Raw genomic sequence first — 26282 nt, forward strand, 5'->3', positions numbered from 1 at the left:
TGCCAGCATCATATTTAAAGTATCGGGGAAGCAGGTTTCTAGCCTTACTTGCCCCGAGTCCCATTGAGTTTTACCCCTAACGGTTGAGGGACTAACCGGTGGATTTGGTAGTCTTTGCCGCATGAGCACAAAGGTGACCACGGCTCAGAATATGTCCGAGATGCCCAGCCTTATTCCAAAGTAACTGGTATCCCGACTGTCGGGACCACTTACTTGGCCACTCATATGTTGCCCGTGGTTCATGAACTAGGACATGACTACAGGAACCCACACCATGAACCACGACTTATATAACACAAACGAAATTTAACCTCTTCATGGATTGGCTCTTCCCAGACCCACCTTCATGGTCTGTTTTAACTGGCAACTCGTCACTTGATGTTAGCAATAATACTAGCTTTGTCACGCATTTCCTCAAATTGTTCCTGTGTGGTATGGCTTGCTGTTACTGGGAAAATGTCAACAATTAACCGACAGCTTACGCTTTATGACCACAAATTTTAATGGATGTTTGTAAATTAATGCAATAAATTTGAGTCATCTGATCAATAAGAATCGTAAATACCGGGTCGTTATAATTAAACTTTTCCTATTGAACACCGTACAACAAGGAAACTAATTACCGTACCAGTACCAAACTTGGCATCATTAATGTCAAGGACATAGGGAAGAAAAATAATGTGGAATCAGTTCAATTGAAATACCTTTATTGTGCTGCAACGGTACATCATACCATTAAATACCGGTACCATTACTGCTACAAAAGGAGCTCATTATGGCGCCCATCACTGCGCAGAAGTGTCTGAAAGCGCAGGATTGTGTTCTGCACAGAAAAACGACGCTTGTCTGTATGTGTGCTGGCTACTTTCCGTGGTACGCTGCGCTTCAGTTCAGCACATGTGTGAATGTTCCCCTGGTAAACGCTGTCCTTCAGGTAGCCCCACAACCAGATATCACAGGGAGTGAGATCAGGTGATTGTGCTAGTCAAGCATTTGGAAACGATCGGCTGATAGTTAGGTAGTTTCTAAATGTGTTTCAGAGAAGCACGTGAACCTCAGTGGGGCCCAGTCTTGCATGAACACTGTTGAGTTGTATGCGTCTCTCTCCTCTAGTGTGCGTATGACATGCTGGCGAAGCATATCGGAGTAATGCTGGACAACCACATTGCATGTCGTTGGTCCTTGAGCCCCAACCTGTTCAAAATAGAAAGGGTAACGATCTATGTAGCTGTGAAGCCACACCATACGATGACACTTTCATCGTGGAGGAACTCCATGCACATTGATTGGAGGTGAAGATCCCCACCCTCGGTAATTCTGTGTTTTCACCCCCCCCCCCCCCCCCCCCGTCAGAGAAAAAGATTTCCGTCTGTTCATAGGATGGTCCAGGGCCAGCGATCGTCAACTTCAATCCTTGCGGGAAAGTGGGAAGTGAAGTCAACACGTCGTCGTGCGTCCTCTCGTGCAAGCTGCTATACAATATGGACCTTGTACGGATACCATTCGAAAATGGTTCGAAGCACCTTCGGCACATTGGACCACGGGATGTTCAAATATCGTGCCACAGCACGCACTGCCTGACGATCGGGAATTGCGCGCAGCGTTGTCTGCCATAGCAACAGCGACTTCATCGACCACCTCTGGTGCAACCGGTCGTCAGCCTCTTGCCAGGGCGACGCCCAGTTTTCCAGTTGATTCGACTACTTCATCATGTTCTGCACAGCAGGTGGAGGGAGAGGACCCTTCCGTAATCCTTTCAGCTGACGATATTCTCGAAGTGCAGCTGCAGCGTTACTGAGCCTTACCAACAATGCCCTGCTTCTTTTGTCCAAGCTCATGTTGACCCGTCAACAACTGCACCCCAACTGGTCAGCTGTGTGAGGCTATGAATTATGATGACTCATCACCTGGTGGCCATAGCTCGAACTGAACGGTGGCGCTGTGACGTATGGAAATTATGCATCCTATACCGTGGACATTAATGCCACCACGTTCGGTACTCGTACGGCAATTAGTTTCCATGTCATAACGTGTTAAAGAGGGAAACTAATCTCCGTTAGAATACTGCTCTGAAATAACAAACTTACACGTTTCTAGCACTAACAGCATTAAAGAATCTGTAAGGTTTTTATATGTCTACTGTCATCCTGTCATTATAAGTATTTCAACTTTATTGTACAGGGACAAAGATGCATGAGCGCGCTGCATGAGGAGTGGGTAAGATCCTTGACTCTGTTTTTAGTGTAATCTGTGGTATATGATTTGTATTAATGTAATCTCTTTGTTTTCATTGTTTCACAAATTACGCAACTGGTTTAAAAGTCTGTAATTTTTGTAATGAGTGTATTTCTTAACTGTTAATTGTAAAGTCTTTTTTGACAATACTCAGATTCGTTTTTCAGCAGCACTTTTCTTTAAAGTAAAACCCTCCTTCATCATTCTCAGTGACGTTTTAAGTATTATGTCGTATGTACATTGAACCTTACGCCACACGCAGCCAGAGGGTTTTTCTGACAATCAAAGAAAAATTTAGTATTGACTAGATAATTTTTCTCTAGCTGCTGCATTTGCTGATTTCAGTTTGCTTTCGAGAAGGTCAATATACCAGACGCAAAACAGCATGCTGGGCAAAAGGTAATTTACTTATCTTTCAGGGCAAATCTAAATTTGCATTATTATGAGCGAACAGTGCGTAGTTAGAAATTTCAGGTGCTGTGCTAAATAGGCAGATTAATTTATAGTGAACAGTGAATGTAATGTTAAACAGTTATTTTCTCCCGACCTGGGTGGTGCTTTATTTTGTGTGTATTTCACGACAGGCTTAGAACTTCATGTAATGTAACTTTCATGACGTATTTCAATGTTGAGTTTCACTTAAATGGTTTTCATTGAGTTCACAATTAGTTTCTGTTGGGATGTAATTTCATTCATTTTTCATTATTTCAAATTCAGTATTTAACTAAGATTAAAGCTTCGTTTCACGACACTGTTGACAAGCACAATATAGGGCAACCGAATAGCCAGGTATTGCTCAGCAGCTGAATACGCTGTATTAACGACACTTTACACTAGCAGAAAGTGTTTGAAAAAAAATTAGTATTTCATATATAGATAAATTACACAGAAATCTTACAAATCTTAGGACCAGACCTGTTGTATTTTCTTTATACTCGTCAGTGAGCAATGTATATGCCACGCGTGCCATTTCGTTACTTCCTGAAACGTTTCGTTACTTTTTGAAAAGTTTCGTTATTTGGATGACTGTCCCCTGCGCCCACTTCGTGCCCACGCGTTAATTTTCGAGTTCGTCAAACTTCTTTTCTCAACGGAATAAGTAGGTAATTACATGGTGCGGCGAATACGTTTTGCTACTCTATGTGTTTTCCTTTCTGCATTATGTTCATGTCCACTGAGACCGAAGAGACATCGTTTGAACGTCTCCCGGATACGTTTCTTTAGTCCTGTGAATCCAAAAGACATTTACTATCAATAGATAGCGTGAGTGACTTGTGTGGGGACTATACTTCTCCAACATGAATTACCTTCACCTACAAACTTTTCATGTGAAGTTTTCAGTTCGATTTTAAAACTGAATTATGTTGAAGCTGAACGGAGAAGTTAGTTGTGTTTTACGGCGATGCCTTGTACTGTTCATATGAATTTACAGTACTTGTAAATAGTACAATTTCTCATTGTGTATTGCAATCATCACGTAGCGAAAAGAAGCAAAGTTGTGATTTTTTTTCCATCGAAGAACCAGAAAGTAAAGGAAAGTTTGGCTTTTGTTGACAATCATACTCCGTCCTAATATAATTACATAACAAATTTAAAAAAAATTTGCTAACGAAATTCCGTAACGAAAAAACTAGTGAAAAATACTTTCTAATGGATGCGTGTCTTGGCAGAGCAGAGTGCTTAGAGGATAAATCATGTTACTACGCACCAAATAAAATATTTCTAAAACTTAAAACAAGACACTAGGGGTGACAGAAGTCGACCACGCCTTTACTCCTGAAACTACTGAACACTTACAGATCTACATAAATAAAAATGCAAACAATGTTTGGTTCAAAGTCGTATATCTTCAAAAATTCTTCACCAATTGCTTTGAAATTAACACAACGTAGCGTTCCAATTTGAGCGTGTTTTTATGTACCTACTGGATCGCCATATGATGTATAAACATGCATATAATACGTAAAGGTAGAGGTTGTTAGCAAAAGTCTCGTGTCCGTTTGTTCAAAATATAAAACCTCCAAACGTTCGTCACTGGTATTGTTGAAATTTTCACACACCATTGTATTCAGATATGTGCATGTTTTTATACCTACTGGAGTGCTGTGTGGTATACACATGATAAATAAAAAGTTATGTGAATTTATACATACACCATATGTCGCTCCAGTAGATACTTAAAAATATACATGTATTCTAATGTAACATTGTGTCAAAATTTCAAAGAAATCGATGAAGAATTTTCAGAGATTTAAAGCTTTTGAACAAAGAATATGAAATTTTTGGTAACAACGATCATCTGTTTGTATTTGTATATACTATACGGCGCTTCAGTGGGTATATAAAACATGCGCGTATTCGAATGCAGTGTTGTTTCAAAATTTCAAAGTATTCTTTGAAGAATGTTTGGAAATTTACAGTTTTGTGCAAACGAACATTTACATCTTTTATAAGTGAAAATGTAAATGTTTGTGTGTTCGAAGTCTTAAACCTCAATAATTCCTTTGAAATTTTGACATAGCCTTACCTTCGAATCCATGCGTGTTTTCAAAGGCCTATTTTTTTGAATGTGTATAATGTATGTACTTTAAATTTTTACACAATACTATAATGAATATATAACAACCTTGTTGGCAACCAGTAAATTGTATTTATACTTATAGTCTTATAATTAGGATGCTACTACACAATCTGAACATGCAATAACGAAAACCAAGGCTAAACGTCTGAGAGATGGGGGAAGAGGAGATTGGCAGAGGAATGGGAGGAAATGGAGATAGAAAGGTGAGAGGAGGAGATGGACAAAGACAGGGGACAGGAAAATATGGAGAAAGAGCTGGAAAAGAGGCAGTAGTACATGGACGTATAAAGAAGGGGGAAGTGGTGGACACAGAAGGAAGGAGAGAGGAGGAAAGAGAGGATGAACGGAGAGAGAGGGAAGGAGGAGGTGATGGATAGAGAGAGGCGGACATAGGAGGAGATTGACAAAGAGAGGAAGAGGAGGCGATAGGCAGAGAGAGGTGTGAGAAGGCGATTACGACGTATATCCAGTTCCCATACATAATGGAAAAGTATGTTTTCTGTTTTTTTTTTTGGTTTAACCAGATGAGCGACAGAAACGCATGGCCAGGAACGGCTAGTCATAAATAAATACCACGGAGAATTAAAGAAGCCAGCCTCCATTATCCTTCGCAGCGTAGCAGTAGAAGTTAGTACTTCAGTGCCCGATAACAGAGGCGAAGATTGTAGTGTGGACAAGAGGAGCGGAAGAACTCTCATTTCGATTACGGGAAAGCGGCCACGTGCCTGCAGCGATAAGACGGACAGAGGCTGGGGCGGCATAGGTCTCCCAGAAGACTGGCCCAGCCCCAGGTCACGTGACGTAGCCGGCAATCCCCACTGTAGCCGCTGCGGAACCGCAGTCCCCTGGGTCATGATGCAACCCGCCCGACGCGGCCCGCTCTGCTGGGCAGTCGGCAGTCGCAAGGGACCGCGGCTGGCAGAGCACAGGCGCGTATGTGCAGTTCGGAACATTCGCTGCCCATGTTACCCTCCTGCAGACAAGCAGAAGGGTGGGTTAAGACTTCGGAGTGGTCATCTTCGCCTTTTACTTTATCTTCAACTTAAATATAGTCTACTCCATGACAATATCAATACGCTCTAAAATTTTTGCAAGGTGTATTCAACCCTGGCGATTAGCGTCATCCAGATTGTATGGTATTTTCGGAAGCTGACTGGTTTCCATTCTCAGGCGGCATTTATGAGGGACCAGTCAGCACGAATGACTAAGGATAACAGAAAGCTACTTTTCCGATTATTACAATATAGGACGACGTTCCCTCTATTTCCTAAATCCCTATGGGATGCGCTGTTGTCGCGATTTGGCGAATTTGTTTAACTTTAATGCCTCTCCTGCCATAACAGTCGTAAGTTTCTCTAACTGAGGGAAATCGTGTGTTCCATCTGCCTGTGACTCGTGTATATTTTACTCAACGTGTCTCCATATTTTAGCAGTTTGTATAAAGCTTTTCCCGAATTGGAGATGGTGGAAGAACCTAGTATTTGCCTGAGGGAGCATATAAATTCGTCTAAAACTTACACTAAGGCTAACCAGAGTAGAGGTCAACAGACGTTAATCCATTACGAGAATTCGACTCGGCTCTGATTCACATCTTCATCTCACAAGTTACCACGCTGCTCAGTCCCATTCGTGAGCAGTTCAAAATCAGCACATGTCGGAGAAACTTACAATGACGCATCACGTTCTAAAATAACGTGTGACAGATGTGAACTCGCACAAGTAAGTTTTTTCACACACTCACTTTTACATACCACACACACACACACACACACACACACACACACACACATACACACACACACATACAGACACACACACACACTACACATCTCAGGTAGTGACCGTGTGAAAGGCCCATCAATATTACACATGGAAGCAGCGTGCGGAGGGAGGGAAAAATCACTGTCTATATGACTTACACGCGAGCTTATCACTCTTATCTTATTCACAATTCCTACCTGAGATATACGTTGGAGACAGCAGAATTACCACAGTCATTTTCGAATAACGGTTCTCTAAATTTGCGTAAAAGGGGTCAGTGGAAGGAACTTCCACACTCTTGCAGATTTTCTCATTTACTTTCTGCAAGTATCTCCATTACACTTTCGTGTATGGTACACCGACGACTTGTGATCTTAGCAGTGCATTTTTGGTTTCAGTTGATTTCTCCTATCATGCATACTTAACACGGATCCAAAATGTAGCAGCTGTACTTGCAGCTGCGATCCAGAATCGTTTGCAATAGCGTCAGGTACCCGGTTGTCTTTACAGATGCGCTAAACTTTCCCAGAACCTTTAAAACAAATGTAAGACAATCATTCGGCTTTCCCACTACAAATTTTACATGTTAGTCCTATTTCGTATTTCTCTGTAGTACGATCTGTCCAAGATATAAGCGGCAACGCTCCGTAGGCAACACATTGGGATTTTACCTTTTACATCTTGCCCCGTCTTTCGATCACGTCCCGCGCCTGGTTAGTTGTCAAAACTGGTGTTGTTGTTTGTTACTTGAAGGAGTACTTAGTGTAATTTCGTCAGTCTCTGAGTTGCTGAAGCAATGTATGCCGTAGTGCGTGAATTAAGGTGTACATGTAATTAAAGCTCACATCCGTACCAGCTCATAAAGAAGAGTAATGAAAGTTCCCGTGAATAGTTCGCTAATTCCAATATTCCTGTAAAAAATTGAGTTAAGAATGTAATATAATGACGATCCAGGGGTGATATTTCTAATTCTAAGCATAACCGTAAGACACTGCAAATATTTTCAAAAAATTCTAGCAAGGGGCTTTCGCAACAGGCAGGTGTTAATCATACAACTTGCCGTTCTCTGCATAAATCCTTGTATCTGAAAACTTATGCGTAAAACGATATTGAGTACTGAACTTAACCCGCAATGTGTTTTATGAGTGACGAAAACTGGTTTCACATTTCGAACTTTATTAATCTCTAGTTGAATAGGTACCGGAGCACCGAGCATTCTCACATTCTTCACCATCTTCTTTTCCACGAATAAAAATAAAATAAAACTTGTTGCACTGTTTCTGATGGACGAATTATCGGTGTGATGTTTTCCCGTGAATATGTTCACGTACTTAATTCCAACGTTGTGTAGTAATCAGTATCAGCAACGCACTCTCAATATATAACTGAAGCTGCCTGTCAAATTTTTATGTCGAAACAACTAAACACGCCTATCGAATATGAATGCATGATGACGACCATAATGCAGTCAAGTAACATTCGTTACATTGATCAGATGTCGAAATAAATGTATTATGTGTAGTTAAACATTACAAAAGCAGGTATGACACAAAAGTTTTATTGCACTGCTGTAATCTTCTCACACAAAATGTTTGAAAATGTTGTATTTCATACTGGTGTGATTGAATTACATTTTCCTGGAGACTTACTGGTCAATTTCATTTCAGATAAGGATAAAAACTTAAGCAATGAATTAAAAATTGTGCCACAGCCGGGACTTGAAACTGTGTTTCCTGCTTACTAGACAGATCTGCAAAACCACTACACCATCTTTTTTGTTTTTTTGGCAGATTTCAAATCAAAAAAGTGTGATAGGAACAAAATAAGAGCAAACAGAAAAATCAGTGTGATGATGAATATGACGTGGTAAAGTGTTAGAAATAAAAAATTACATTGAAACAAATTAATTGAATAAAAATAATACTCAAATCTTCTGATTAAATTTAGATACAAAAACGTAGCTCCATTTGACGAGATTTGTACCTACGACCTTCTACAGATGAAGTTATTCTGATAGTCCTTTTTTCTTTCAAATTGCGCCTCCATCCACCCCTGCAGCGCGTCCTTGCACTCGCCAAATTATGCCTTAATCGGCTAGCTTCCTTCAGCTTTATTAAAGTTTTCTTAAGTAACTAAACTTTTCTTCTTTCAATTTAACTAAAAACTTCCATTTCCTATGGAAAAAGACCTCCTTCCTCTTAAGGATACGTTACTAATTAATTCTTGGCGCTTTAGAAGAATTCAAGTTACTTACTGCCTGTATGTGAGATAACGGAACTAAGCTATAATTCTACATAAACTGGAGACTTACTCTGAAAAGTAATTGTTTGCTGTTTTCCTTTTTAAACATCCTTGTTGTTATAAAAATTGTACTAATGGACCAATTTTTCCTGTTCGAGTTGTTTGTCCCTCTCTTGCTGCAAGTATAGTTTGAATTGAATTGCAGATTCACTTCCATTGTTGATGACATACTTTATGTGCGAATATACAGTGAAGCACCAAAGAAACTGGTACAGGCATGCGTATTCAAATACAGAGATACGTAAACATGTAGAATACGGCGCTGCGGTCCGCAACGCCTATGTAAGACAACAAGAGTCTGGCGCAGTCGTTAGATCGGTTAATGCTGCTACAATGGCAGGTTATCAATATTTAAGTTAGTTTGAAGGTGATGTTATAGTCGGCACACGGGCGATGGGGCACAGCATCTCCGAGGTAGCGATGAAGTGGAGATTTTCCTGTACGACCATTTCACGTGTGTATTGTGAATATCAGGAATCCGGTAAAACATCAGGTCTCCGACATCTCTGCGGCTGGAAAAAGATTCTGCAAGAAAGGGCCCAATGACGACTGAAGAAAACCTTTCAGTGCGACAGAATTGCAACCCCTCTACAAATTGCCGCAGATTTCAATGTTGGGTCATCAACAAGTATAAGCGTGCGAGCCATTTAAAAAGACATCATAGAGATAGGCTTTCGGAGCCGACGGCCCACTCGTGTACCCTTGATGATTGTGCAACACAAAGCCTAACACATCGCCTGGCGCCTTCAACACCGACATTGAACTGTTGATTACTGGAAACACGTTGCCTGCTCGGACGAGTCTCGTTTCGAATTGTATCGAACCGATGGACGTGTACGGGTATGGAGACAACCTCACAAATCACTGGACCCTACATGTCAGCAGGGGATTGTTCAAGCTGGTGTGGGGCGTGGGCATTTAGAGTGATATGGGACCCCTGATTCGTCCAGATACGACTCTGACTGTTGAGACATATGAAAGCATTCTATCTGATCATCTACATCCATCATGTTCACTGTGCATTCCCACGGGCTTTGGCAATTCTAGCAGGACAATGCGACACTCCACACGTCCAGAATTGCTACAGAATAGCTCCAGGAACACTCTTCTGAGTTTAAACACTTCCTCTGGCAGCCAAATTCCTCAGTCATGAACATTATTGAGCATATCTGGGATGCCTTGCAACGTGCTGTTTAGATCTCCATCCCCTCGTACTCTTATGAATTTATGGACAGCCCTGCACCAGACATGGTGTCAGTTCCCTCCAGCACTACTTCAGACATTAGTCGAGTCCATGCCATCGTGTTATAACACTTATGCGTACTCGTTGGGGCCCTACGCGATATTAGGCAGGTGTACCAGATTCATTGGCTCTTCAATGTATAAGTCACCTAAGTGTTCTTGACTATGAAGCCGTGAACATTCTAAAATCCGTATCTATTATCATCCTGGTTTTAATTTCAGCCGTTGTTGTCGTTAGCAGCGTTGTAAATTTAAATTTAATTCACCTCTATAAGCCCTGGATTCGTGAATAGCCTACTGTTCGGTACAGCGCTGTCAGTCAATCTCAATCTTCACAATAAGGTTTCGCGTGAATCTCAGGTGGTGTCGCCGTCATGCTGTCGGAAACAAATTGTTGAAGAACACGTAAGCGGCCGAGCGCTGCGTTGAACTTAGTCGCATCCGAAAAGATAGATCACATTGTCTTCCACTTAATATTTTCGTGTTTCGTTTGGCTGACTAGTGTCTGGACTCTTTCTTTCCGTGGTTATCTCATAACCTTTTCTTTGTTACGTTGTTTCCATTTCGAAATTCTTCTACAATCCCCGTTGTGATTTAAAGAGTGGGAGTAAAATACGCAGGTGTCTGTCGTAGTGTTGTGATAATTCCCCATACGGCCTTCAAAAAATCCGACTGACTTTATGGTTGTTTTAAGGATTTTATAAGATTAACTAATCGGGTTATACATTCAACAAAAATGGTTCAAATGGCTCTGAGCACAATGGGACTTAACAGCTGCGGTCATCATTCCCCTAGAACTTAGAACTACTTAAATCTAACTAACCTAAGGGCATCACACACATCCATGCCCGAGGCAGGATTCGAACCTGCGACCGTAGCAGGTGCGCGGTTCCGGAGTGAGCGCCTAGAACCGCGAGACCACCGCATCCGGCTATACATTCATCCTCAGAATCTATTATGTCTAATCCATCTTCATTTAGCGGTTTCATTAACTGGTCTCTGGTTACGCGGAGTAGCATCCATTTGCAGGTGAATCATTCTAATATACTTCTTTATTTTAGTAATATGTTGTCGCCTTATGGGTATTGAACTGTATATCAGAGTATTGAAAGAGCCAGTATATTGACATACGGTATCCTTTGCATAAGATTTAAGTTCCTAGTGCTCTTCGCTATTACGGCGCCTCCTACTTTCTCCACCATCGATTTGGAATTAGCCTCGTTTATGCTTTTCTGCAGTTTAACACCGAGCACTGCCATTTCGTCGCATTCTGTGAAGGCATGTTGCGTGACTTGCGAAGTTTTTTTCAACTATAGGAGCCGGATTAGGTTGTTGTTTCTTGTTGCTCCTGTTACTTCTATACAAGAACTTTTTATTTATAATATTTTCCCAATGTATTGATGCTGTGTGAGTACAATTGTTGTACTGTCGGCATCACCGTTTATTCCAGAAATTTGTTTTTTGACTGAGCGGATCACTGGTTCCAAGGAAATTATAAATATCATGGATAACGGGCATTCCTACCGGAACGAGTGCCGAATTGAGTATTCACACGTGAAGTAGCCGTTTATTTGTATTTTGGAGCCCACCAGATTCCGGTCGGGTAGTAGCAAATCTGTTGTGGCAAGTTATAGAGTTACAACAAATTCTTTAGATATTGGTGTCTGACTTTGTCGAAGGCATTTTCTAGGTCAATGTCGAACTTCCTATTTTTCCGGTTTGGTACGTCCATGAGAAGAAGACCGTGTCTCTCAGAGAGCGAGGTTCATCCATTATCTTCTTGGTTTATACAGTACCGGTTGCCCAGGCCCACTTATCTCTCGTCTCTTTTAGTCTTGCGGCTATTATGCGCTCCATCATTGTCGAGTCGGCACATTAGGAAGTTATTGGCCAATGATCAGTTATTCCGTGAATTCCGCTTTGATAACTGACCAGAGGACTTTGTAAAATTTATACGGTATGCCGTCAATGCCCGGATTCCTACTTCGTGGTAGGTGCGTTGTAACGTCTTCAATTACATCTTCGGATATAGGCTCTATCAACATACTGACATTTTCATTGGTGAGGGAAATAGTACAGTGTTGTAGCAAACTTGCTGTCTTGGTAGGATCTGATAGCTGTACTCCAAACAGTCTCTGGAAATGGTCCTCAATATCTTCCATATTAGTCTCTCTGGATTCGTTTCCAGGAGATTCACTTTACACTTCTCCTTTCTTGTCGTGTTAGTATTCTCTTTCAGCATCTGCTTCATTTTTACGATATGCTGCATTTATATTTGATTTGATTTTCACTCTCAGTGCCTTCTCAACGCCTTGAGATTTTATAGTCTTTTGGTGACTAAAAATTCCCTCCGCTGCCTTAATGTGCCCTTTGCAGATCGTATAGTGACAATGAAAGCTGTGTCCGCACAATCTTCTACTTTACTTTTCCGTTTACATGCACTAGTCACAGCTGCTGTGGTTTCACTCACAGGTTCATGTGTTGTCTCTGGTTTGTTGTTTACTATAAAGGTTGGTGTTTACTGTGGACGGCTCAAGGGGCTCGCCACGTATGCACGTCGCGTTTAAGAATATCTCTGTGAGTTTCCACCCCAATCTCGGGTCCATCCTGTATTGCTAGAACGTCATCGAGGTTCTGTGTCCTTGGTATCTGCAACTGATTTTTCTTCAGGGTCTTCTCCGAAGCTCTTACGGTCCTGTCCTAATGGCCGTTTCTTGTTGTTCTCACTTCGATAAGAACAAGGACTTCAATTTTCCACGTATGCTTCGTTTTATGCTCTTGAATTAACATCTTATGAACTCTGTAGCTGTTGTGCTGGACAATAGATTGGTCTTTATCGGATTCATTCTTTTCATCGTTGTCTACGTTCATTCTCTTGTTCAAGGGTGGGGATTCCGCTTCAACTTAAATAGGAGGAGGAGGAGATTAGTGTTTAACGTCCCGTCGACAACGAGGTCATTAGAGACGGAGCGCAAGCTCGGGTGAGGGAAGGATGGGGATGGAAATCGGCCGTGCCCTTTCAAAGGCACCATCCCGGCATTTGCCTGAAGCGATTTAGGGAAATCACGGAAAACCTAAATCAGGATGGCCGGAGACGGGATTGAACCGTCGTCCTCCCGAATGCGAGTCCAGTGTGCTAACCACTGCGCCACCTCGCTCGGTCTTAAATAGGAGACTGGCCAGTGGATTCCATATGAATGTTCTTGGTGTTGCTTATTGCAGTACTTGAAAGGATCAGTTCTTGTGTCTCCAATCTTTTCCGCTGTTGCAAATTATTTTGTAGAATAAACAGGCACTGTGGGCAGCTTTCTCGTAGGTGTCACGTTTTACACTTGACATTTGGGTGTTTGCCCAACATATATTATGCGTGCCTTGCAACCGCTTTCAGGAATGTGAGACGGGACATCGGAAGTAACAAACATTCGTACAGATCTAGTTCCGTTCTAGCACTGAATGTTATATCTCTTACACTCCTGGAAATGGAAAAAAGAACACATTGACACCGGTGTGTCAGACCCACCATACTTGATCCGGACACTGCGAGAGGGCTGTACAAGCAATGATCACACGCACGGCACAGCGGACACACCAGGAACCGCGGTGTTGGCCGTCGAATGGCGCTAGCTACGCAGCATTTGTGCACCGCCGCCGTCAGTGTCAGCCAGTTTGCCGTGGCATACGGAGCTCCATCGCAGTCTTTAACACTGGTAGCATGCCGCGACAGCGTGGACGTGAACCGTATGTGCAGTTGACGGACTTTGAGCGAGGGCGTATAGTGGGCATGCGGGAGGCCGGGTGGACGTACCGCCAAATTGCTCAACACGTGGTGCGTGAGGTCTCCACAGTACATCGATGTTGTCGCCAGTGGTCGGCGGAAGGTGCACGTGTCCGTCGACCTGGGACCGGACCGCAGCGACGCACCGATGCACGCCAAGACCGTAGGATCCTACGCAGTGCCGTAGGGGACCGCACCGCCACTTCCCAGCAAATTAGGGACACTGTTGCTTCTGGGGTATCGGCGAGGACCATTCGCAACCGTCTCCATGAAGCTGGGCTACGGTAGGCCGTCTTCCGCTCACGCCCCAACATCGTGCAGCCCGCCTCCAGTGGTGTCGCGACAGGCGTGAATGGAGGGACGAATGGAGACGTGTCGTCTTCAGCGATGAGAGTCGCTTCTGCCTTGGTGCCAATGATGGTCGTATGCGTGTTTGGCGCCGTGCAGGTGAGCGCCACAATCAGGACTGCATACGACCGAGGCACACAGGTCCAACACCCGGCATCATGGTGTGGGGAGCGATCTCCTACACTGGCCGTACACCTCTGGTGATCGTCGAGGGGACACTGAATAGTCCACGGTACATCCAAACCGTCATCGAACCCATCGTTCTACCATTCCTAGACCGGCAAGGGAACTTGCTGTTCCAACAGGACAATGCACGTCCGCATGTATCCCGTGCCATCCAACGTGCTCTAGAAGGTGTAAGTCAACTACCCTGGCCAGCAAGATCTCCGGATCTGTCCCCCATTGAGCATGTTTGGGACTGGATGAAACGTCGTCTCACGCGGTCTGCACGTCCAGCACGAACGCTGGTCCAACTGAGGTGCCAGGTGGAAATGGCATGTCAAGCCGTTCCACAGGACTACATCCAGCATCTCTACGATCGTCTCCATGGGAGAATATCAGCCTGCATTGCTGCGAAAGTTGGATATACACTGTACTAGTGCCGACATTGTGCATGCTCTGTTGCCTGTGTCTATGTGCCTGTGATTCTGTCAGTGTGATCATGTGATGTATCTGACCCCAGGAATGTGTCAATAAAGTTTCCCCTTCCTGGGACAATGAACTCACGGTGTTCTTATTTCAATTTCCAGGAGTGTATATCTTCACTGGTGTCCAAAATTAAAGCAACAAACGGAAATGTTGCAAGGTTGAGTTTATTTTGCCACAAAACAGTATAAACTGGTGATAGTAAAGTAGAAAGAATGGAGAGAATACAGTATGTAAACAACTGCAACATGCATATCGGAAGACAAAAATCTTCTTCGTTTTTTCAAGTTTAAGTGATTTCCACACACATTCCGACAGCTGGTTGATGAGCTGAACGTGGGGTTTGACTACATCTGGGAGCAGTAATGGTCTGACAACGATAGGGTATGCTGTGAAAAATGTCATGAATCTCATGTTGAGGAAAAACGTCCATTCTTCCCACAGAGCTACTTCCAAGTCTTAGAGAGGGGTTGGTGGATGGTGGCTTGGTGCATCCCTTCTCCCAAGTGCACCCCAGACATTCACTATGGAATTGAAATTGGGAGAGCGAGCAGGTCACGCCATGCGCGCAGTAACTTCCGTTTCCAATAAAACTTCAACCACTCGTGCTCTATGAGGTAGAGCATTATCGTGCATTAATACGAAGTCTGGGCCAGCAGCACCTCACAGTAACAGCACATGAGGTCCCAAGATCTCGTAACAATACGTGAAAGCAGATCTTGCCGATTCAGCCGTGGAATTTCATGTGTTCGAATGGTCAACGCAATCCCTGCTCAAATCATTAGCGATCTTCCTCGATATCGGTCTATTAACAAAGTGTTTGAGTCCCGAAATTGCGTTCCACGTTCCCTCCAGATGCGAATGCGTCTATAGTCACTATCCAGACCGAATCGGTACTCGTGTGTTTAGAGAACATCACTGTGCGACCGTCCAGGTGGCATGTGAACGACGTCCACTTCTGTGAAGAGGTACACATACAACAATAAAGGCCACTCTGCCGAAGCTTTCGGTAAGCTATTTACCTCGGTACAATACGTCCAGTTGATTCTAGATCAGATGCCAGTCGCCGTGCAGTACCGAGGCGGTACCGCTGGGCCCTTACAGCCAAATAGCGGCCCTCTCTCCCTCATGTCACTCGTGGTGGGCCCTGCCCTGATCTTCGGAATACAGTTTCAGTCTCTCTAAACTGTCGTCACAACTGGGAAACAACAGAACGATTCACATTAAGCCGTCGGGTCACATCCGTTTTGCGACTATCCTGGTTTCATTCTTCCTATGTCAACCCATCGCAGAGAGCCTGGTAGGCGTCTTCTCTGTGCCATCCTGCACCGTCTGTGACTGTGTACACAGCGACTGTAGATGTGGCACTACACGACAAACATTCCCCGTTTGATAGATTCCCTGACATCATCATTGGTGTGGTTGCCTGTTGACTGGAGTGCCATCTTTCGTGCAAAACGGGGTCGTACGGACATCTATTGACCGTTTGTCTGATTATATGGTGAATTAGACGCAGGACGGGGAAATAGCGGTTTGTTGCTTTAATTTGGGAGACTAGTGCAGCAGATCATTTTTCGAAGTCGATGTTTTTGATCTGTCCCGTAATTAGAAAGTACCTGAAACAAGTCCTTTTTGTCTAGCTTTGTACGTAACGGGGAAATTGTGGCTTAGGTGATCTACTGATGTAATGAAATGTGACGATGTAAGAAGGGGAAATGACAGCAGTTTTTAGTTTGCTGTTAGCATTACTTATATCAACGGTACTAAAAGAATGACGATGACGGAATTCACACTTTCCCTGGATTCTATCTAACATAATAGAGCTATGCAAGTTAGCAAAAACACAGTATTCCTCATTATATATTTGAATGAACTCAGCGTTATCATCAGAAATCGCGAAATTTTCATGTAGCCAGCCATGAATTTCCAAGGCTGTAGGTTGCCCATGTCTTGTATTCTTATCGAAGGCGGACCTAAAAGTATTTTTCTTGTTGGATTCATGGATATTATTTATGGGTACGAAGTGGAATCTGCGCTTCACGAACAACACGAAAAGACGATGAAGATCATGAACAAGAATTATCAGTGCTTACAAGTTCGGTGGCTGCACAAGGAAAATATTTGTGGTAAGGTCTTATGGGACCAAACTGCTGAGGTCATCGGTCCCTAAGCTTACACACTATTTAATCTAAATTAACTTACGCTAAGAACGACACACACACCCATGCCCGAGGGAGAACTCGAACCTCGGTGGGGGGGGGGGGGAGGGGGGGAGAGCCGCGCGGACCGTGACAAGACGCCTAAGACCACGTGGCAACACAATATAAAGGTGCAGTAACACTTATTTAAGTAACCAGTCAGCTACAACACGGAGTGCCGTTCCGCGCTTCCACACAGGCTGAGCACTAGGCCGCGACTGTGGTTACCTTATCTGCACGGACCACCCTAGTCCAATGGCCCCTCTAACACAAACTTCAATTCACAACTTCAGCTCATTTCCCATTGCTGTATCGTCACTACTAACTATGTCATCCGACACTGAAATAACACCCCAGCTTTGTACGTAACGAGGAAATTGTGGCTTAGGTGATGTACTGATGTGATGAAATGTGACGATGTAAGAAGGGGAAAATGGGCTGAAGGCGTGAAATGAAGTTTGTTTCAGAAAGGTCATTGGGCTTTGCTGCGGTGATGCAGTGGTTAGCACATCTGCCAAGTAAGTAGGAGACCCCAGGTCAAGTCCTGGCTGTTGCACAACTTTTAATTTATTGCGTCACATTTCATTGTTATAAAAGATAATTTTGTATTTTACATTTTGTTTGTAACATTGTATATTCTAATATATGTAACTGTTTGAGTGTGAACTAAAAACGCAAAACTGGTCATCAATATAAACCTACTTTGATGTGATTTAGACGTTCTGGCGGAAGATGGTGATTTTGTGGTGCTTCACCATTCTGTATGCTAGAAATGGGTAAAATCACTGCCTGCTGTAGGTTCTACCTCCGAAGTTCATTCGCCTTCCATTCACAGTTCTTGTATTTCCAGTATATTTTTTAGTAACAGTTTTTCAAAATATCTCCTCGTCCAGTGTAAGCAACGATGTGCAACGGGACTTATTTAGTTCCTAAGATGAAACTTGGAGTAGTAATTTCATAATTCTGAGGTCCGCCACAGCTCAGTGTCCAGAAATTTACAAATGACAGCTATAAAAGATGACAAGCGCGACAAGTGCATTTGCTTTGCATGAATAAAGCTTATTATCCAAAGTTCATCACACGTTTGGCCTTTGTTTAGGCAGCGTGTATAAGTACTACCATTTTCCACCTCCATGATGAACGGACGAATCTTTACGATCAGTTGCTTAAGACTCAAGCAACCAAACTTGGACCGTATAGGCCGTGAAGGCTCCAAGGTACCGCCCAGCCGCCATGTCATCCTCTGCCCACAGACTTCACTGAATGCGGATATGGAGGGGCATGTGGTCAGCACACCGCTCTTCCAGCATATGTCGGTTTACGCGACCGGAGCAGCTACTTCTCAGTCAAGTAACTCCTCAGTTTGCCTCACAAGGGCTACGTGCACCCTGCTTGTAACAGCCCTCGGCAGACCGGAGGGTAACCCATCCAAGTGCCAGCCCAGCCCGACAGCGCTTAACTTTGGTGATCTGACATGAACCGATGTTACCACAACGGCAATGGCATTGCCCTGCACATAGCAGTTTCCTTGTCTGACATCTGCCTCCCAACTCTGCGACTACGCTGCTTCTGCAACGCACCGCCGCGGCCTGTCAACGCGGTCACCGTCCCGGCCCTCACCGAAGAGCTGCGGATCACTGAAGTTGAAAGCCTCTGACCGTCAGGCCTCCATCACGCAGCTGCGAGACACTCAGCGCGCCGTGCCAAACTCCCGTCCGCCGCCACTCCTACACACAAGTGGTTGCCAACCGGTGACAGCATTCATTCCCACCTCCTACTCTTAATAACTAAGCCGTGTCCACGCCCAGTCACATCGGCCCAGAAATTTGTTGTTGTTGTTGTTGTTGCTGTGGTCTTCAGTCCTGAGACTGGTTTGATGCAGCTCTCCAAGCTACTCTATCCTGTGCAAGCTACTTCATCTCCCTGTACCTACTACTGCCTACATCCTTCTGAATGTGCTTAGTGTATTCATCTCTTGGTCTTCCTATACGATTTTTACCCTCCACGCTGCCCTCCAGTACTACATTGGTAACCCCTTGATGCCTCAGAACATGTCCTACCAACCGATCCCTTCTACTGGTCTAGTTGTGCCACAAACTTCTCTTCTCCCCAATTCTGTTGAATCCCTCCTCATTATGAATGTGATATACATATCTAATCTTCAGCATTCTTCTGTAGCACCACATTTCGAAAGCTTCTATTCTCTTCTTGTCTAAACTTTTTGTCGTCCATGTTTCACTTCCATACATGGTTACACTCCAAACAAATAATTTCAGGAACGATTTCCTGACACTTAAATCAATACTCGATGTTAACCAATTTCTCTTCTTCAGAAACGCTTTCCTTGTCATTGCCAGTCTACATTTAATATCCTCTCTACTTCGACCATCATCAGTCATTTTGCTCCCCAAATAGCAAAACTCCTTTACTACTTTAAGTGTCTCATTTCCAAATCTAATTCCCTCAGCATCACCCGACTTAATTCGACTACATTCCAATTATCCTCGTTTTTCTTTTGTTGATGTTCATCTTATACCCTCCTTTCAAGACACTGTCCATTCCGTTCAACTGCTCTTCCAAGTCCTTTGCTGTCTCTGACAGAACTAAAGTGTCATCGGAAAACCTCAAAGTTTTTTTTCTTGTCCACGGATTTTAATACCTACTCCGAACTTTTCTTTTGTTTCCTTTACTGCTTGCTCAATATACAGATTGAATAGCATCGGGGATAGGCTACAACCCTGTCTCACTCCCTTCCCAACCACTGCTTGCCTTTCATGCCCCTTGACTCTTATAATTGCCATCTGGTTTCTGTACAAATCGTAAATAGATTTTCGCTCCCTGTATTTTACCCCTGGCACCCTTAGAATTTGAAAGAGAGTATTCCAGTCAACATTGTCGAAAGCTTTCTCTAAGTCTACAAATCCTAGAAATGAAGTTTGCTCTTTCCTTAATCGTTCTTCTAAGATAAGTCGTAGTGTTAGTATTGCCTCACGTGTTCCAGCATTTCTACTGAATCCCAACTGATCTTCCCCGAGGTCGGCTTCTACCAGTTTTTCCATTCGTCTGTAAATAATTCGCGTTAGTGTTTTGCAGCTGTGACTTATTAAACTGATAGTTCGGTAATTTTCACATGTGTCAACATCTGCTTCCTTTGGGATTGGAATTATTATATTCTTCTTGAAGTGTGAGTGAATTTCGCCTGTCTCATACAACTTGCTCACCAGATGGTAGAGTTTTGTCAGGACTGGCTCTCCCAAGGTTGTCAGTAGTTCTAATGGAATATTGTCTACTCCCGGGTCCTTGTTTCGACTTAGGTCTTTCAGTGCTCTGTCAAACTGTTCATGCAGTATCATATCTCCCACTTCATCTTCATCTACCTCCTCTTCCGTTTCCATAATATTGTACTCAACAACATCACCCCTGTACAGACCCTCTTATACTCCTTCCACCTTTTTGCTTTCGCAGAAATTTGTATCTGTATAAAAATATTGTAGTAATTGTAATTCAATCTGTCTGATTTTCATGTCAGTTCTTTGAACTCATAACATTTGGTTGGTTTGTTGATTCACTGCATTTTGATGCCCAGCGTGGGGTGGCATCAGTGGTAATTCATTAACAACCAGTTAACGTGACTTGACGTCGTCTAAGTGAGAATCTGTCTTTGTGTTCTTATGTTAGTGATCTGCAAATTCATCCATTCAGTTCCCAGTTGTCACTTGACTTTTTTTGCTCATCAATGAGGTGACTGCATATAATGAAACTGAAATGTTAGCCTCAGGGTGTTGTGGACTTCGTTTCATCTCCAGTTTGATTTACTCGTCAGTGCCCACGGTTCCTGCCTGCCCTAGCACCCAGCAAAAGAGCGCTTCTTTCGCTCGTCATTACCAAAAGAAATGTATATCTTATACTCGTATCACTAACGGTTTAGCCGGCTCTGAACGAGATGTAATAAAAAAAGAGGAATTTTATAATTTCATGTGTCGCATCAGTCAGATTTGTGCGATTTTATCGTTGTTGTGTTCGTAAACATATCTGAAAATTTAATATATAAGAAACTATCAGCCTCGATTGCGGTAATGAAACCAACCTTTGCCTAGGTTTCAGCCCAAATAATCCTTCTTCTGAAGATATAGCTGAAAATTTGTCTAAGAGGGCATAGTTCAGAAATAAAACTAAGACAGCATGAATAGGCTGATATTTCTAGACTATGCCTTCTACATCTACACTACATCCATACTCCGGAAGCCACCTGACGGTGTGTGGCGGAGGGTACCCTGCGTACCTCTATCGGTTCTCCCTTCTATTCCAGTCTCGTATTGTTCATGGAAAGAAGGATTGTCGGTATGCTTCTGTGTGGGCTCTAATCTCTCTGATTTTGTCCTCATGGTCTCTTCGCAAGATATACGTAGGATGGAGCAATATACTGCTTGACTCTTCGGTGAAGGTATGTTCTCGAAACCTTAACAAAAGCCCCTACCGAGCTACTGAGCGTCTCTCCTGCAGAGTCTTCCACTGGAGTTTATCTATCATCTCCGTAACGCTTTCGCGATTACTAAATGATCCTGTAACGAAGCGCGCTGCTCTCCGTTGGATCTTCTCTATCTCTTCTATCAGCCCTCTCTGGTACGGATCCCACACTGCTGAGCAGTATTCAAGCAGTGGGCGAACACCCATACTGTAACCTACTTCCTTTGCTTTCGGATTGCATTTCCTTAGGATTCTTCCAATGAATCTCAGTCGAACATCTACTTTACCGACGATCAACTTTATATCATAATTCCATTTTAAATCACTCCTAATGCCTACTCCCAGATAATTTATGGAATTAACTGCTTCCAGTTGCTGACCTGCTATTTTGTAGCTAAATGATAAGGGATCTATCTTTCTATGTATTCGCAGCACATTACACTTGTCTACATTGAGATTCAATTGCCATTCCCTGCACCATGCTTCAATTCGCTGCAGATCCTCCTGCATTTCAGTACAATTTTCCATTGTTACAACCTCTCGATACACCACAGCATCATCTGCAAAAAGCCTCAGTGAACTTCCGATGACATCCACAAGGTCATTTATGTATATTGTGAATAGCAACGGTCCTATGACACTCCGCTGTGGCACACCTGAAATCACTTTTACTTCGGAAGGCTTCTCTCCATTGAGACATATTATAGATTCAGGTATATCTTCCGAAGAAGGTTCAATTATTTGGGCTGAAACCTAGGTAAAGATTGGTTTCATTACCGCAATCGAGGCTGATATTTTCTTATATATAGATTATCACGATTGCTGACTGCTGCAATGTTGAAAGTACAAAAATATCTGAAAATTTTCTTTCCATTGTTAGGCACACTGTATAATTAGTCTGCTGTCAGGTGTCGTAAAGATTACGAGTGATGTGGTAGTATCGGCGATTATCTGCAAGGGCGTTCAATAAGTAGGAGGACACTTTATTTCAGGAAGATGATTGGGTTTATTCAGTATTCCAAAATGCGATATCACTCACGACTCTTATGGCTACAAAAACCTGTTTTTCAAAATAATCTCTGTTCAGTGCGTCACTCTTAAGCTATCTTACTAGGAGGGAATACATGCCCTCATGGTACCACTCAAGAGGTCGAGATGTTCGATAAAATATTCTCACTATTACCCCTGTAACAATCGAGCAACTCGACGCAGGTGGTCCTTCGTTGCTCTTGATGGGCTTCTATTAGGCGGCGAGCAACCCATCGAGCACACACCTTTGAGTACCTCAAATTGTGTACGAGTTTGTCAGCACTACCAACTGAGACGCCCAGTTGTGTAGCGCGCTGTGTGACTGTGATGCGTCGATCACCTCGAATGAGGATGTGCGCACGTTCCAACACTGCAGGAGGCACAGTTGTTTGCGGCCGGCTGGCGCTTGTTTCCTATCACACTAGACCACTTAATATGTAGCACATTTTGCTGCACCATACGTGAAATTTGTCCAGCTTTGTTTTCTCCGGTTTTCCCATCGCACACGTTGCACTGCTTTCAATAATCTGTTTCAGTTGTACGTGTTTAACAAATACATCTTCAATTGCAAATCATGTAAAATGACAGTAGCGTTCATTTTTAAAAGAAAGCATTTTTCACGAGAGTTAATCTTCTGGTAAACATATTTCCTCTGCAGCTGTAGTCTTGCCTCCTACACTGAAGAGTTACTCTCCGCCCTGCACGGCGATATGCCTAGAAAATCGCTATTGTGCATATTCGTCTTGACGTGACTCACTCCTGCCCAGCCTGTTAATTCCATCCTAGAATTCTTCTTTTCTCTCGGCCAGATTAGTGTCATTTTCGTACCTAAACACAGTGCGCTTGTTCTTCTATTCCTGTTTGCATCAGTGTTGTTTGGCGAAGAGAAATTTTGCATGGACACCTCTTTCTTTTGTTAGATCATTTAGTCTAATACTCATTTTATATTCCCTGATTAGTACATCCTCACCCAGAGATGTAGTTATTCTCTTTATGTTCGCTACGACAATTCTTATACACTAACTCTTCCATAGAAGGATACATATAATTGAAATGAAACTCGTACCACAGATTAGGTTTATGAAAATTCAGCAATGATTAGAAGTGCAGATCTGCATATGTTTTTTGATTCTAGGAACTTCGTATGGTGTAAAGATCCAAGTTTTGCAGTCAACCTGTAAACGTTTTGGGGAATCGCCCTGCAGTTGATTTTGTAAGCAAGTGAATGCAGTGGTTGCTGGAGGATCGCGACATATTAGTTTCCGGTGAACCATATCCAAATCATGTTAGGCGTGCAAGTTCGTTAGGAAACACATCGTCACATGTGGCCAGGTATTGTTCTACAGAAGTTCTGCAACTCGGGCTCTAAAAACTCCTTGCTGTAGAATATGCTGTCTGTGTTACCCTTACCATATGTCATACGAGATAGTCTATGGTATCATAAGGCTCCACAACGATTACGCTCGGGACTGGTTCGACATTGCCGCTAAACATTGCATCCTCTCATTCTTCAGTCTCCGTAGTAGCAGTGACATTTCACATGATTCCAAGAGCCTAATACCCACCTTAGACAATTGAGTCTCACAGTATACAGCCAGTAAGTTTAAATCTCCACGTAATACTATAATATAACCAAGAAACGTACTCGAAGTCCACGTTTTCCCTCAAATTTTCCGCCACATCTGTTTCTGAGGCAGACCAGAAACCTTTCCCATCTTCATTTTTCGAGGGGAATTTTAATCAATAAATTTAACGAATAAATTACATGACAGACTAGCCACCCCAAGTAAGATCTATGAGAGGGCCATTATAAGATTGTCTTACAACACACCTCGTGCAGATTCCATAGAAACTCACGCGGGCGTCATGTACATAACATCGTGATTCTGTCCCGTAACTTGCATTTTAGTTAACGGTCCCACGATAGCCTCCAAGCGAAAGAAGAAACCATTATAACAACTAAGGATAAAATAAAATAATTTCTCGCAAAACTTCGTTTGTGGTCAACGTTTTTACGAAAGATGATGTTTGAGTCTTTTCCTTGTATGCAGGCAATTGTCGAAGAAATTGCAATGTGTCAGTCGGTGGTACTAAGTTCTCACATTCCTTGCATGGTACAGAGCTTGCATAATTTGGAAGAGAAACTGTTAAGTTACTTTTCTGAGCTGAGCGCGATGGCGAAAGAAACACATAGATTTAGCAGCTGACGGCATGCTTAAAATGGAATTTAACTAACAAAAGACTGAAGTCTTCTGGATGAAGAGAAAAGAAGAATATCCACAGCTGGCAAAGGAAGCTTTGGAATTATTAACGCCATTCGCCACTTCCTGTCTTTGTGAATTACCGTTCTCCTTAATAGTGAACGTAAAAACTAGGAAGAGAAATAGACTGAAACTAGAGAATGATTTGGTGATTTGTGTCTCAACAATAGAACCAAGCTTTCACAAGTTATTAATAAACAAACAGGCACAGCCTTCTCATTGAAATTGTTGTGTTTTAGTTGTAGTCTAGGACCTACAACGTTTGCTTCCCTTCATGTGGCTAAGTGCCACTCGTGGCAGATATCGCTGGTGTCGTCCTATGAATAAAATCTGTTAAAAACAATAAAGAAAGTATGCTTTTAATAATACAAATGAGAGACGTTAATCATCAGGCATCAAATTGCAATTGTGCCAATAAAGCGCTGTGCATTTGTGTATAATCGCTAGATCATACCTATATTGTTATTGACTTTATGCTTGAGGGTACGGCTTATGCTCGGCGGGAAGGAAACGACAATGAAATAACAGAAAACGCGGAGGAAAAAAGAGCATAATGTTTTAGATTATTATTATTATTATTATTATTATGACGACGAAAAAAGTAAATCAGACACTCCGACGAAGACAAAGCCGCCGACAACGCAGTATTCAGCTGTACTGTAGTGATAGTCCTCGCGTTACAAATATTGTAACCGATACCTCCACTCTGGTCTCTTCGACGATGCTGGCCAATTCTCTGTGACGGTGTTGCAAGCAAGACTCATGTTACTTTATGGCTTTGGAAAACCTCTAAATGAATTCCATTTTAGATGTGTCCTCGTTAACCAGCACGAAGTCAATAAAACTGCGCATTAACTAATACGTAGGCAGATGTCTCTCTCAGTTAACCGTCTTCTGTGTTTATGACTCATTTTGAAGTGAAGGTAAATACAAATCTCTTTAGACGAGTTCTTGTAAAAAAGGATGTACGTGTTATAAACTGTTTTAGTATTTTTTTTCGGAATGGATGCATTGCCCTTTTTTATGCGAATTCCAACGGAAAAGTATGTTTTACATAACAAGTGTTCCGCAATGCAGGTAAGACTCAGAAGTGAATTATCCTCGCTAAACGACGTCCCACTGTATAGTCAATTTGTAAACAAGAAGATCTTTTTTCGAATTTCTCACATTTAGTTATTAGATCTTCTTCATTTAGTTATCGATCGGTTCCTGAAAACAGTTTTCCAGTTTTGTGTTTGTTTATCGTTAACAAGGTGTATTTATAATAAAACAATTTTCATTGTGCTCAGTCGACACTTCATGTTAAACAAAGAATTAATTTTAATAAAAATAAATACCATTTTCCATAGACCTATGTCTTAGTATTACAGAACCCTAGTTTTGAGACATGTAGCAGGATAATTATTTAATTTAATTTCATTCACTTTTCAAAAGAAGAC

Source organism: Schistocerca gregaria, chromosome 2, assembly GCF_023897955.1.
Source record: "Schistocerca gregaria isolate iqSchGreg1 chromosome 2, iqSchGreg1.2, whole genome shotgun sequence".
Taxonomy (NCBI): Eukaryota; Metazoa; Arthropoda; class Insecta; order Orthoptera; family Acrididae; genus Schistocerca; species Schistocerca gregaria.